Genomic DNA, 13,460 nt, shown 5'->3' on the forward strand with positions numbered 1-13,460 from the left:
CTACCCGTAACTTCGTTCATCGCAAGGAGCTTGGCACCCAGACGGGACCAATGGGGAGGCGGGTTGTTTATCGATTCTAGGCTTCAGTTGATTCACATACTTTCGCGCCAAGCTGCGTCCCTACGAACTACGCAGAAAGCCGTTAAGCTCCGGTCCGAAGGCGGTTATTACAATAGCGTACCTCGGTTTATTACCCATAAACCCCCTTCATTAATTTCATAATTACACCCTTCTTATCCTCTTTGTGGCGTCACCAAAAACTAGCGCGGTTTGAGTTTGAGAGTCAGTCCCACGGTGATCTTACCTAACCTCCATAATTCTCCATCCCCAGACGAATTTCTAGAATGGCGGTTGCTTATATTGCCCTTTTCGGCAACGAACGGCGAGCAGTGGCGTAAATAGTACCCCCGCAACCCCCGCGGTGCGGGGGCGCAGTAGGAATGATGACAATATTTTGGGCCCTATTGGACCCTGAATTATTCTCTCTATATTTTATGTATTATATATTATTTTATATTTATCATATGAATCTTATTCTGTATTATACTTATGTATGCTTCTCGAAAACTTCTCTAGATTCTCAAACCCTAATTTCAAACATCTCGGTTTTATATTAGGTACCGAGATTTATATTACTTGCTTATCTTCTTATTTAAACTGGTGTAGAAGCGGAGATTCCTAGAACCTAGTCAACCACTCCAAAGTATATCCTTCACTCCAGGGACAAGACGAATACCGCACTCAGCAGAAGCACCAACGACAAATGATAGCTGAGTGAGAGGGTATAAGAAGTGAGAGTGGCGAGTGGTGGCGGAGGTTCGCGATAAATTACGAAACACCGATAGTTCACAAAAGTTTTCCTTTCGGCATTAAAATATATTTTCAACGAAACATATTATATTTTTATGCCCCTACAACTGCAAACAGAAAATGTTAATCACTAGAAAAGCAGAAAGTAAATTATCAGACTAGAAGAAAACCTTCATTAGATGAATAGTTCAAGTAATTAATTACATTGCGGAAGGGTAGACGACAGTGAAGAAAATGCGAAGCAACTCTTACTTTTACCTCTCCTCACCCCCTTAGCACCCCTAGATGATTAATCCCGACGTCGACTTTAAAACCGAGGCAGACACAAATGTTTGTGAATTCCGATATTGGTTTGTATTTACAGAATGAGGTATACTAGCAGAAGAGTTAAAGCTTCAATTTTATCACCCAAACTAAGCATGGACGTCCGCAGGATTTTTTCCAGGGAGGGGCAAGGAAGGTACATTTTCTCCAACAAAAGTGTTGTTCCCTAAAATAAATATTGCTTAAATTTGAATTTATGATATTCATGCAATAATTAACACATATTATTGTGGCTAAAATGAAATTATATGTGTGAAATACATAATTTTTGTATGACTTCCATTTTCCAGGGGGGAAAGGGCACGGGCCCCCCTTGCCCCCCCTTCCGGACGCCCATGAAACTAAGTAACCAGAAACACCTTTCCCGAATAAGAGCTCTTTCACCTTCGATTATTATTATTACGCTAGCACTAAAACCGGACAGAAAATAGAGAGATTTTGGTTTTGTTACTCATCTTAGACGCTGTTTAGTGTGTGGCGTGCTGGTTGTTTGCTGATAGGTTCGATAAGCACTTCAATTATGCATAGTTTTACAGTTTGTCTGTTAACTTAACCCTTAACTTCCCAGATCATGTTTTTGTCAAACTCTGTCCCAGGTCCGGTCTCACAGACCTCTATTTTAAAATAAATATAAAGAAATACTTAACTGCTGAATGCTATAGGAATGCTTATGTTGTTAGGTTAGGTCTGTTAGGTTTGGTTATCTTAGCATGAGTACACTTTAAATGTATTATTTATGCAAAGGGATCTAAATCTTACAAGCCGAACCTAACACCTTAAGCATTTAAGCCTTAACTCCGCACGTGCGGTCTCACAGACCGCTAGCATTTATTGTTATTCTGTTGTTTATGCGTAGGGGTGGGGTCTGATCCCACATCATTTCCTAAAGCATTCTCAAACCATTTTAATATAGTATCCTCAAAATCAGGGTCTGTAACACACACAGTAGACGATGGGCCGGGTAATGAATCCATAACACACAGGCCCAGGTCCGGTCTCGGAGACCGCTAAGCACAAAAAAGCTATAAATATCGCTCAAGGTCATGTTCAAGTGGGTACTGACGACGTAAACCAATGCAGGAACAGCTAGACAGCGCTGCAAATTCCTACCCCACCCCTACACATAAACAACAGAATAACAATAAACGCTAGCGGTCTGTCAGACCGCACGTGGGAAATTAAGGGTTAATATGTAGTACCAGTTTTTACATTTATTCAAATTACATGTATGTATTTTCATATTTGTTTATACCAAATATAAATGTATGCATGAATTAATATTTTAGAAGATAAAGGTTTTTTTTAACGAGTAGGGAGGCACAACTGAAAGTTGCGGGGAGGTGAAATAATTAACCTCAATTTCAAGTAGTTTATTTTGAATGGATAAGTGTAGCTGTAAGTGGTTACTTTTTAAAATTAGTACCTGTCACTGTAAGCTGTTACTTTTTTAAATGAGTAAGGCTCGCTTTAGACGAAAGCATTTTCCTTAGCATTTTTCTTAAAATTTATGCCATGACCAATAAAATGCTACAGTGTAAAGTGAAAATTCTTTCAGATGCCATGGCATATTTCATGGCATTTCTCAAGGATAGGATACGTCCTATTTCCGTAGCATTTTTCGTAGCATAACCAATCAGAAGCGACCTCTAGGTCACGAGTGAAGTTGTAATGGCGGCCGCGTGAGATATAAACAACGTATCACCTCACATTTTTAAAAGCCGATTACTATTCAACCGAGAGGAATAACGTTTCCTATAAAACGGTATTAGGTACAAAACAATGGCGCTGCTTAAATACACACATTATAACATATACAGTACACGTATTTAAGAATATTTTAGCTTTTTCAATTGTGAACACCGTGCACTCACCATAGATGGTGTAACACGACGAGCCTTACGTGCTGCATATATTATACATCGTAATCACAAACGCTAACCGAAATGTTACATGAAATGCTTCCGTGTAAAGTAGTATCTGCTATATGATTTTTGGAAGCATTTACTTAGCATTTATGCTAGAAAAAATGTTACAGGAAATGCTTCCGGCCTAAAGCGGGCCTACCTGTAGTAAGTGCGAGTAGTTAGTTACCTTTCGGAATACGCGACAAAACGTACCAGCGACAAAACGTACCTACCACCTGAGCGGCTACCTGCGAAGGGTCTTCAAATGAGTCTTAAAATATTTGCGATGCGACAAAACGTACCACTTGATGGGATGGCAACAAAAATCATTTACCGAAATTACGATTTTACAATTTTCTCTAGTTTTGCTGATTTCCATCACATTTTATCCAGGCTTTGGACTGGCAAAATTACCATATAATGCATATACAGCTATTTTGGCGAGTTTAAAATCAGCTGTAGTTAAGTTGTCGTCCACATTTTTTTCTTTTGTTTTATCTTTTCGTTTTTTTTGTTGTTTTTTATTTCGATTTTCATTTTAGTTATGTCAGCAGCAAGAATATTGTTTCTTGTCATTTCGGAGGATCGTTCTGTTTCATCCCAATTTCTGCGTGTAAGATCTTAGGATTCCGTTTTCTTCATAATGGCGCTTCAGTATTCTTTCAAGGCGTTCGTCATACTTTATATACCTCTTCTTCCTCTTCGAACTTTCAATGTTTAACTCTGACCTCAAAAATGCAGTTTGATTTTTCGGCCTCTCCTTTCAAACAAATTACGACGTCCTTCACTCTTCTAGAGTTTGGCCTTCCTAAGAGTGTGTTCAGCCGGTTGTTCCAACGAACAAAGAAAGGAGTTAGCTTCGCTGATTCTGGGGCTTGAGAGTGTATTTCCACACTACAATGTTTACTACAGCACTTAAAAGTACCATCCATGAAAAAATGAGTAAAGCGTTTCAAACTCTCTTTGCCCTTCTCACCGCAGAAAATTATAATTCTGTTTTCTTCTCCATCTTCAGCTGACAGGAAAGAAGTGCCGTCAAGCATCTTCACTGTTTCTTCATCGACCTAACCTAACCTAACGAATAACCAGCGAAAACCCAAGTGGTACGTTTTGTCGGAACACCACCTTTCGAAATGAGGAATTGTTAGTAGTTACTTTTCGAAATAAGAAACTGTAACTGCAAGTAGTTACATTTTGATATGAACTGAAATTGACCTCCGTGGCGGAGTGGTTATTGCAGCGTGCTACGACGCCAGGAGACCCGAGTTCGAATCCCGCCCTGGGGATGTGTGATCTTTGTGACTGATACCCACTCGCCTCATCTTCGCGATTAGCCAAAAGTGGCAGAAAAAGGAAATACAATTTTAAAAAAATATATATTAAAGAAACAGTAGTTACTCTTTTGAAATGATCAACTATAAGTATAAACAGTTACTTTTCTTGAGTAACGGTAACTGTAAGTAGTTACTTTCTGAAATGAGTAATTTCAACTCAATTCCTGTTTTCAGGTAAGTACATACTGGTCCTACAGTTTAACGCGGCATCCAAACCACTGTGCAGTGTGCATCCACCGGTTATCGTAACCGGAACCACTTGATTACAAGGCGACGACGTTACCACTACGCCATCGGCAAGGCTGATTACTTCTTATAGTTAATTTCATTGAATCTGAAGATTCTAACTAGAAATTACTAAATATTGTTGCTACTTATTGTTAATGTTATTTATTTACATATTGTTAGTATTAGTTAACCTCATTGAAGTGCCCCAGGGGAGTTGGCGGGATCAAATACATCCTTTGGTACGGTCTTCCTAAAAATAAGGAACGCCAAGGACAGGAAAAGGCAAAAGCAGCACAATTAGATGGTAAGGTTCACTTCTTAAAATGTGTACGTAACCCCGCCTTTCGAAAATCCTGAGCACGCCACTGGTTACACTCTTTTCCAATTTTCAAAATATACCCATCATAATGACTGGAGAAGGTTACATAATTTAGAAATGTATAATTTGTATTCATGTCCAGATATTATTAGAATAAATAAATCAAGAAGACTGAGATGGGCAGGCAATGTGGCACAAATTAAAGAGGAAAGAAAAGTTTACAAACTTCTTGTTCGGAAACCTGATGGTACGAGACCTGTAGGAAGGCCAAGACCAAGATGGAGGGATAACGTTGAGATGGACCTAAAGGAAATCTCTAAGGATGGAAAGATTGGATTGATCTTGCTCAGAATAGGGACAGATGGAAGGCTTGTGTTGCTGCAGCCATAAACCTTCGGGTTTAAGAAGGCTAGAGAGTTAGTTAGTTAGTTATACCCAGGGTTGTTAAAGGTCCAGGAATTTTAAATAAATTCATATCCGGTCCAGGAGAGAAAATCAGCAAGCGTAAATGGGTTCTGGACCGTAAATAACCTTTTTATCTGTAAAGTATTTCAATTCGATCCAGGAACCTTTTTTTATGAATGAATTTAAATACGGTCCAGGAACCTTTTCTGAATGAATTTAAATACTGTCCAGGAACCTTTTTTCCGTATGAATTTAAATACGGTCCTGCTATGTCGCGGAGAGGGTGACACCAGTCCGGTTTAGGTCAGGGTAAAGCATGAGACACTCAGGGCTACCAAAACTGAATGATAACTTATTTGAGGAAAAAACGAAAGGATACAACTTGTTTAACCTAATACAGAAGGTACAATGCACCGTATATTCTTAATTTTTCAGGCTACATTCAATTTATATACATGATTGCATTTGAAGCTGTCTGTTTGTTTATTTATCACATTATTTCTTGTAAGTATATCGTAATACATCTACTGGAAGGCTTCTTCTTCTTCGCTATGGAGATGTGAAGGACTTCTTCTTCTTCTTGAAATCTGGTTATCGGTATGTGAAGACTACTTCCTCTTCCCAACAGAATCTTCGATAATTGGCTTCTTCTTCTATATACTAATGGACTTCTATTAGGCTTCTTCTTCTATTTGCTAATATACTTCGTCTATATACTAATGAACTTCTATTAAGCTTCTTCTTATATTGGCTAATAGACTTCTTCTATATACTAATGGACTTCGATTAGGCTTCTTCTTCTATGTACTATTGAACTTCTATTAGGCTTCTTCTTCTATATACTAATGGACTTCTATTAGGCTTCTTCTTCTATTGGCTAATAGACTTCTTCTTCTAAATATGTATATATATATATATATTTATTCTTTCGTAAATTAGATTCCATAGGCTTCTTCTTCTATGGGCTCATAGGCTTTTTCATATACTTATTCTTCTAATGGATATACAAATTCCTTCATCTATCCAACTTTCTTCATTAGATTGCCAACCTCTTTTTCTTTTGGCTAATTGTCTCCAAAGAAATATAATAGTATTTCGGGTCGCTGCCTTGCTGCGCCACCGCCTAATACAAGCAGAAAAGAGAGATTAATCAAGGGACACCGCCAGTCCCGCGCTCGACCTTGATCCGGGTCTGCAATATATGCGCCGCAACGGAAGTGGCCGCCACTGAGTAGGCGCCACACCGGGGAAACAACCAAAATGTTTAGCAGAAAAACTCGTTCCTGCTAGAACGATAGAGATACAAAAATCGTAATCACTTTCTGACTTCATTAATCTCTGCATATAATCACATAGGCTATACATGGCGATCATTTCTTTCTTTCGCCTTTATCCTTCTCCGTTATTAAGCTAAGTTCATAAGTTTAGGTAAACACAATTAGTTTCAGCTTTCCTAAACACTTTCATTCAATTCCCATGCACATTGTCGCTTTAATCGGCGATCCTAATATTTCTTCCGCGTGCTGCCATCTATGATTCATTATTTCAATCGTTTGCCGTATGTTTCACTCATGTGGGCACGTAACAGTCCGGGAACCTTTTTCCGATCCAATTTCAATTCGGTCCAGGAACCTTTCCAGGATAAATTTAAATACGGTCCAGGAACCTTTTTTTCCGAATCACTTTAAATAGGATCCAAGCTCCGTATTGAAATGAAACAATACGCAACTTGGATCGAATACGGACCTGACAATAAACAATTATCCACTTGTGAGCATGAAAGACTAATCCAGGTCCTGGCTGCCTCGAGAATCTAAGGTACATACAAGTAGAAATGGGCGAAACGCAAACGCCACAGTCACATTGCCCCTCTCCATGTAGCTCCATTCTCTCGCGCGCGTTCCTTCAATTGGTTGTACTTTATAGCAGTATTGCCCGTCCCTGTTGTGATATCTGCTGCGAACACAGCAGTCTCACGTTCCCTCATCGACGGCTCCTATTGGCTGCGGTTCCTGGATCGGATGCCAGAGCAACACGTGACGGGTTTGTTTGAACTCAGTGTGACGCCACACTAATATAGTCCATTGCGTTATATACAGTAACTCTTCGACAAGGTAGTTTTTGAACCTGGCCCACGAGAGAACAACAGCATTTTGATATATTACCTGCGCTACGTTTTCTACAACCTCAGTGTGACATTCCAATGCAAAACGTACTCGCGGACATTTTTAGAAGGCAACTTTTGATCGGTCAACCCTGGTCCAGGAATTGTAAATAAATTCAATCCCTGACCGGGAGAGAAAATCAGCAAACGTAAATGAGCGAACAAGTTTTCAAATACTGGATTAGAAACCAAAATAGCAACACTTCATGGCTTAATGCGAGAACTCCGTCTCCACGCAGTACAACGCAACACATTGTTCACACAAGATTACAGAATACGCTGTTTGGCAGGGAATTACATATAATTTTTCCCCTCCAGCTGTGTCTGGGCTAGTTGTTTATGCGGCTGTCATTCTCCCAGAAGCACACTACCAGAGAATACGTGAGAGATCGCTTGCAGAAGGTGCTTTGCTTGTCTTTCCACCCAGGACACCTGAAGGTGAAAAGCGATTGGAGAACAGCTTGAGTTAAAAATATGTAGGATGTTTACTATCTTTTTCTGCGATAGTCCTTGTTTTCGCTTTCTGGGCGAACGATAAAAAGTGCATTGCACAATCACTTCACTTTTATGCATGGGCTGAAAGTTTGGACAGCACGCCCGGTACATTTCCTCACTTAGTAGTACTGGTGTACGTAGGGGGGAACTAATGAGGCTCAAGCCGAAACAGAAATTTAAAGAGAAATATATATTTTTTCAAATTATTGCTGTAAAAAACTCTGGAAGAACCAAAGTGGTGAATGTAAACCCTCCTTAAAGTGACCCTCGATTAACGTTTTTGTCTTTGAACATCTTCTAAAACAAAGGTTAAAAATGGTAATTGCCAAATGTTCTAAAGTGTTCCCAGGCACGTATCTCGGGGCGAGGTCTGAACCAAGTGTCTCAGAAAATAATAATAATACAAATGTTTAAATTAATGAGTTAATATAATGTTTATTTATTTATTTACCAGAGAATTCCAAATACAGTTTTGGCCATTTTACATTGGAATGTAATAACAATGGAAATAACAAAAAAATAACAATGGAAGTAACAATAAATAATAATAACATAAACTAAAATACATATTTTTTCCTTCATACTTCACGTTTGTGCATACATACATATGAGATAAAGTGGATTACATTTTGTTACACAGTAGCTTTTTAAAACGTGACTGGTTTTCAAAAATATCAACTTGGTTTGGTAGTGTTGGATTGGCCGGGTAGTCTGTGGAAGAGAGAACGCTGTATTAGGCTTCATCTTGGTTTCTGATATGTGAAAAGTTGAGTGCTCCTTGTGGTGTGGGACGGTACTCGAAAGTGAATTTCTTGAAGAAGGCGATCACTTCTTATGTTCCCATTGGTTATTTTGTGGAGGAAAATATGGTATGTGTCTATCATAAGGGGTATGCATATTTAGCATAGATTTATTCATAATAGTATGTAAATTCATTAATATTGCATTGTTATTATTATACGAATAGTAAAACCACAGCCCCTATTCATTATGTAGCTTATAATAATAATAATAATAATAATAACCCGTATCATCCTACCAGATTCGGGGTGACGTGTGATCAGCACGACGAAATCCCAGTGGTTGTAGGTTTCCATGACTCGGTTACACTACTCATTTGCAGCCATAGGCGCCTACTCCTTGGGGCTGGGGGGGGGGGCGCTCGAGCCACCCCCATCAGTGTTAACGATGTGGGGGCAGAGCCCCCAAATAATTTTGCTTAAGAGGATCTAATGTATTATTTTGCTTCTCTTGTAAAGTTTACTCTGAATTGTGCCACATAAACTTAACTTTATATACACATTTGAAATGTTCTAGACCATCAACTTTGGGGGCTGAGACCGCTAAACCATTAACTTTTGGGGGGGTATGACCAGAGACAGCAAAACATGACTTATTACTATATACTAAGTATATAATTATGAGTATTGTTAATTTTTTTTACTAAAAAGAGTTTCAAAAGACGATGTGAATGAACGATAGGAGTGGATGGGAGTTCGAGCTACAAATGGCTCTCACATGACATTCAGAACGAGATCGTTGATATATTAGGGAGATCTGTTTTGCGCTCCGTGGTAGAGTCGAATTACTTTCGGAACATCACTACGCGAGTCTGTCTAGCGAGCCTAGTGGGCGTGTATAGCCTGAGCAGGGTGCTTAGCAATAGGTTCTGCGTTGAGATGACGCCAGTGGCTCGCTTCGTTGATTGGCTGCTACGAGAGTTGTGACTCGTTCCGAAGCTTCAAATGCATAACAGCCAAAGATGTTATGGAAATAATCTCACTCTAGCAGATATTAAAAGTTGGGAATATTTTGCTATTATGGTTGACGAAACTTGTGACATATCCATCCGGGAACAATTGACATCCTGCATTCGAACTGTGAATGTAAATTTTGATATTTTTGAGGAATTCATTGGCTTTTACGAGGTTCAGAACACTGAGGCCAAAACGTAAAAAAGGGAGGGAGTGAGTCATTCATTATTTTTATTTCAGTGATCAGAGCCCCGCCAATAATTTTGACAAGTCGGCGCCCCTGTTCGCAGCTCCCCAATTTCCTCACGATGGTGGGTGGCCACCGGTCCCATACACAGACCAAAAAAATCTCAGGAGAAAATATTTTACTCTTCCCCAAGAAGACTCGAACCTGTGCGCGTCGCGTAGCCGGAGCCCAAAGCATGACGCCTTAAGCTTGACGCCCACTGAGACGTCGGAAACGCGGGAACAGAACGAAACAGATCCTCTTCCGGCGTCTCGGTGTAGACAGCAAGGCCACGGCGCAGGACCATTATGTAGCTTATGTGTAGTTAAGATCGCCAAAATTTGTAAAAGAAAAATATCTGCGCCTTAACGTGGTATCGAATTAAGAATTAAATCTCATCGATTTATGCTGTTTAAATATGGTTGTAGGATTTTCCATGCCCGTACAGAACGAAATTAACAAAATTGACTTAATTGAAATTCCAAATTGATACAGCTGTGTATTGGAATAGTCTTTTCTTTCCTTGACTCCATCTGACTTGCAACCCCGTTTGCTGCCAACAAAAGTGCTCAAGTCGAAATCCGCGCTTGGCACTGGACACACACTTTCCAGTTCCGTGATCGGTTCACGTAGGTCACGTGATCAGAGTGCAATCGGCGCTTCACTTCTGCTGAACCACGAAACTGGCTTATACTCTCAAGTTGTGTTCTCGCTGCTGCTTCGACGAGTAGGTATGTATTTAAAAGTGCCAATGTGCTTTGACGATGTGGAGTTTTTCTCGTGTAAGATGACAGCAACAGCTTAAATCTATTCCCTGCAGCTTTTTATTGAGGTTAAAGGGTATGTTAACTGGTTGTGAGTTTAAAAACCTTGAATCCTGTGGGAAAACACGGTACATACAACCTGTCATCTACTATATCCCAATCTTGTGTATAAAATGTACTTGTAAACGTTAATAATTGGAACAGAACTATCATTTATATAAAACTACCAAATCGAATTTTTTCGAAATTATGGCTACACGATAGGCTATAGGAAACTTTTTCTACATGCTTATGCGATTTGCACAATCCTCAAGTAAAAGAAAGCAGAAAACAAGACTGTGCTATTGAAACAGTGCATTAAATTGCCCTTGCACATCAATTGGCAAACTTGCTAACCTGCTCTATTGAACGTGAAAGAAATATTCATTGTATACGTGTACGTATCAATTACGAAATAGATAACTACATAACGTGGCTTATAACATTGTTCATTCTAAACTAGTACTTTGGTCTAACTGTATGTGTTGCACAGAAAGGAACGACTTGAGACGACCGGACCCCTCTCAGATTTTCTTCATATTTTGCATACTCACTAATTGAGGCCTCCTAATTACGAATCTGAAGTTAAAATTTGTCGGAAACTTCTAGAAATTGCAAAATAAGCGAAAATAAGGCGTTAATTTTCGGAATGGAAACCGTCGATTTTCGCGAATTTTTTTGTTTCACAAGCAAATATATATATATTCCTGATACTACCACGACACCAAATTTTAACTATGTTTGCCTAACCTAACTGAAACTAACCTAACCACGCGCCAATGGTTCGTGGGGCTAGCGTCAATGGTTCGCAATTATTTGCAATTTCTAGATCCTGATACCACCACGACACGAAATTTTAACTATGTTTGCCTAACCTAACCGAAACTAACTTAACCACGTGCCAATGGTTCGTGGGGCTAGCGCCAATGGTTCGCAATTTCTAGACGTTTCCGACAAATTTTAACTCAAGATTCGTGATTAGGAGGCCTCAATAAGTGACTGTCAAATATGAAGAAAATCTGAGAAGGGTCCGATCATCTCAAGTCATACCCACAGGGATAGATAATTGCCAAAGTTCTGATTATGTAGCGCTGCTCCTATAGAGATATGAGGCGAGTCACGTTTGGTGCTGTTAGCATTTAGGTACACTCTTAAACGCTTACGGTGCTACTATTTATATGTAAGTTAGGTTCGATTGTTACAGTATTTGCACGAGAAAAGAACCTTTCAGACAGCAGCAGAAGCAGTGCTTATGTTTCTCGACATAATTTCTCACGAGTCGGACCCCGTGGCCGAGTGTTAGCACATCGTGCTGCGACGCTAGGGGTTCCAGGTTCGAATTCCTTTCGGGCTTGGTTGTTTGTAAATATCCATTCATCAATTTCATCCCCCATCTTCGCAAATTAGCCAAGAGGCACAAAACGCGAAGTAAAATAAAAATCAATCGATCAATAATTTCTCACCAATTCACACGGTGATTTTGAAACTAGCAAATTTATTTCTGCAGACTTCAAACTTACTTCCACACACATTCTCAGTAACGACTGTAAAACTTGCAAACATCCTCACACAGTCGAAACTCGGACCATTGAAAACAAGGCATGTTGTAGAGTGCTTGAATGTTCACCAGCTGAGAGGAAATTTTGCTGTGGAAATATCTGTACATTTTGTAACTTGCACTTTGGTTTAATTCTCTGAAACAGTTTGTTTTAATTTGTTGAAACAGGTGCCTTGGGAGATATTTTGTTAAACCGTAGCTCGAGATTCATGCGAGGCAACACAGGTAATTCATTAGGATGCGCCATTCGCCCTTAATTTTGGTGAAAGGTCATATTTGCGGGGGTTTACTGTACATGGATGCTTCTTCGTATTACTCAAAGGGACATTCCAGCATTACGTATGACATTTTATACATAAAATGCAAGGTTCTAGACATGAGCCTGGATTAAAATATCCACAATGAACTGATTTCATAGAATTATGAAGTACTTTGTGGTGTCAGCTAACAAAAAAAAAACACACACACTTTAGTATGATGATGACTAGGGCTCGGAAGTTGAAGACCTATAAATTGCCAAAAAAAACTATAAAAAGACCTAAAAATATAAAAAAAGGACCTACAAACTGAAAAAAGGACGTATAAATGTGATCCAAATTAATTAATAACTTCAGTTATCCTTATCTGACTTGAGATCTTTGCAGGCGCGTGCTGTCTAGTCATATACACCGTGCTGAAAGCTTCAAAACAAGAGAAAGTTGCCACTTACAGTGCGATCTTCTAGACAAGTTACGGTTAAAGGACTGCTTCAGTCGTCCAAAATTTTTCTCTCGTTTCAGGGATGGTTCAAATATATTTATTTCTTTTTTAATTTCTTTACTATAGAAAGATGTTTAAAAGGTGATGAACTGATGATGATTCGAATTGAGAGTGGGCAGTAAAAACGTAGGTTGCAAAAAAAAAAAAAAAAAACACCGTTAAGACCTAAAAAAAGGCTAAAAAAGGACCAATAAGCCAAAAATCGCCGAAAAAGTAAAAAAACAGATAAAATCCACCCTTTTCTAGTCCTACAATGACCCAAAATGAACATATTTATGTTGGGCCTAGTCTCCGGACACTAGGGGGAAAAAAAATATTTTTTCCTCAACTTCAAAGCCCTGATGACACATGATATAGCTTAAGTGTATAAGCATTTA

General features: G+C 39.2%; 1 protein-coding gene across 2 annotated transcripts in view; it reads left to right on the forward strand.

The window, feature by feature from the left end:
* Nucleotides 1-10,577: 10,577 nt before the first annotated feature.
* clos (closca) overlaps nt 10,578-13,460 on the forward strand; it is a 152,256-nt gene continuing 149,373 nt past the window's right edge. Inside the window, exon 1 of one of the 2 annotated variants that reach the window (XM_083129614.1) lies at nt 10,578-10,694. The gene's annotated coding sequence lies outside the window, so the exon portion shown is untranslated. Of the gene's footprint in view, nt 10,695-10,738; nt 10,804-13,460 lie in introns of those variants that run through there. The other variant, XM_083129615.1, reaches the window with a different exon arrangement.

The sequence above is a fragment of the Lepisma saccharinum genome, chromosome 10 (genome assembly GCF_977018435.1).
Source record: "Lepisma saccharinum chromosome 10, izLepSacc3.1, whole genome shotgun sequence".
In the NCBI taxonomy this organism is placed as follows: Eukaryota; Metazoa; Arthropoda; class Insecta; order Zygentoma; family Lepismatidae; genus Lepisma; species Lepisma saccharinum.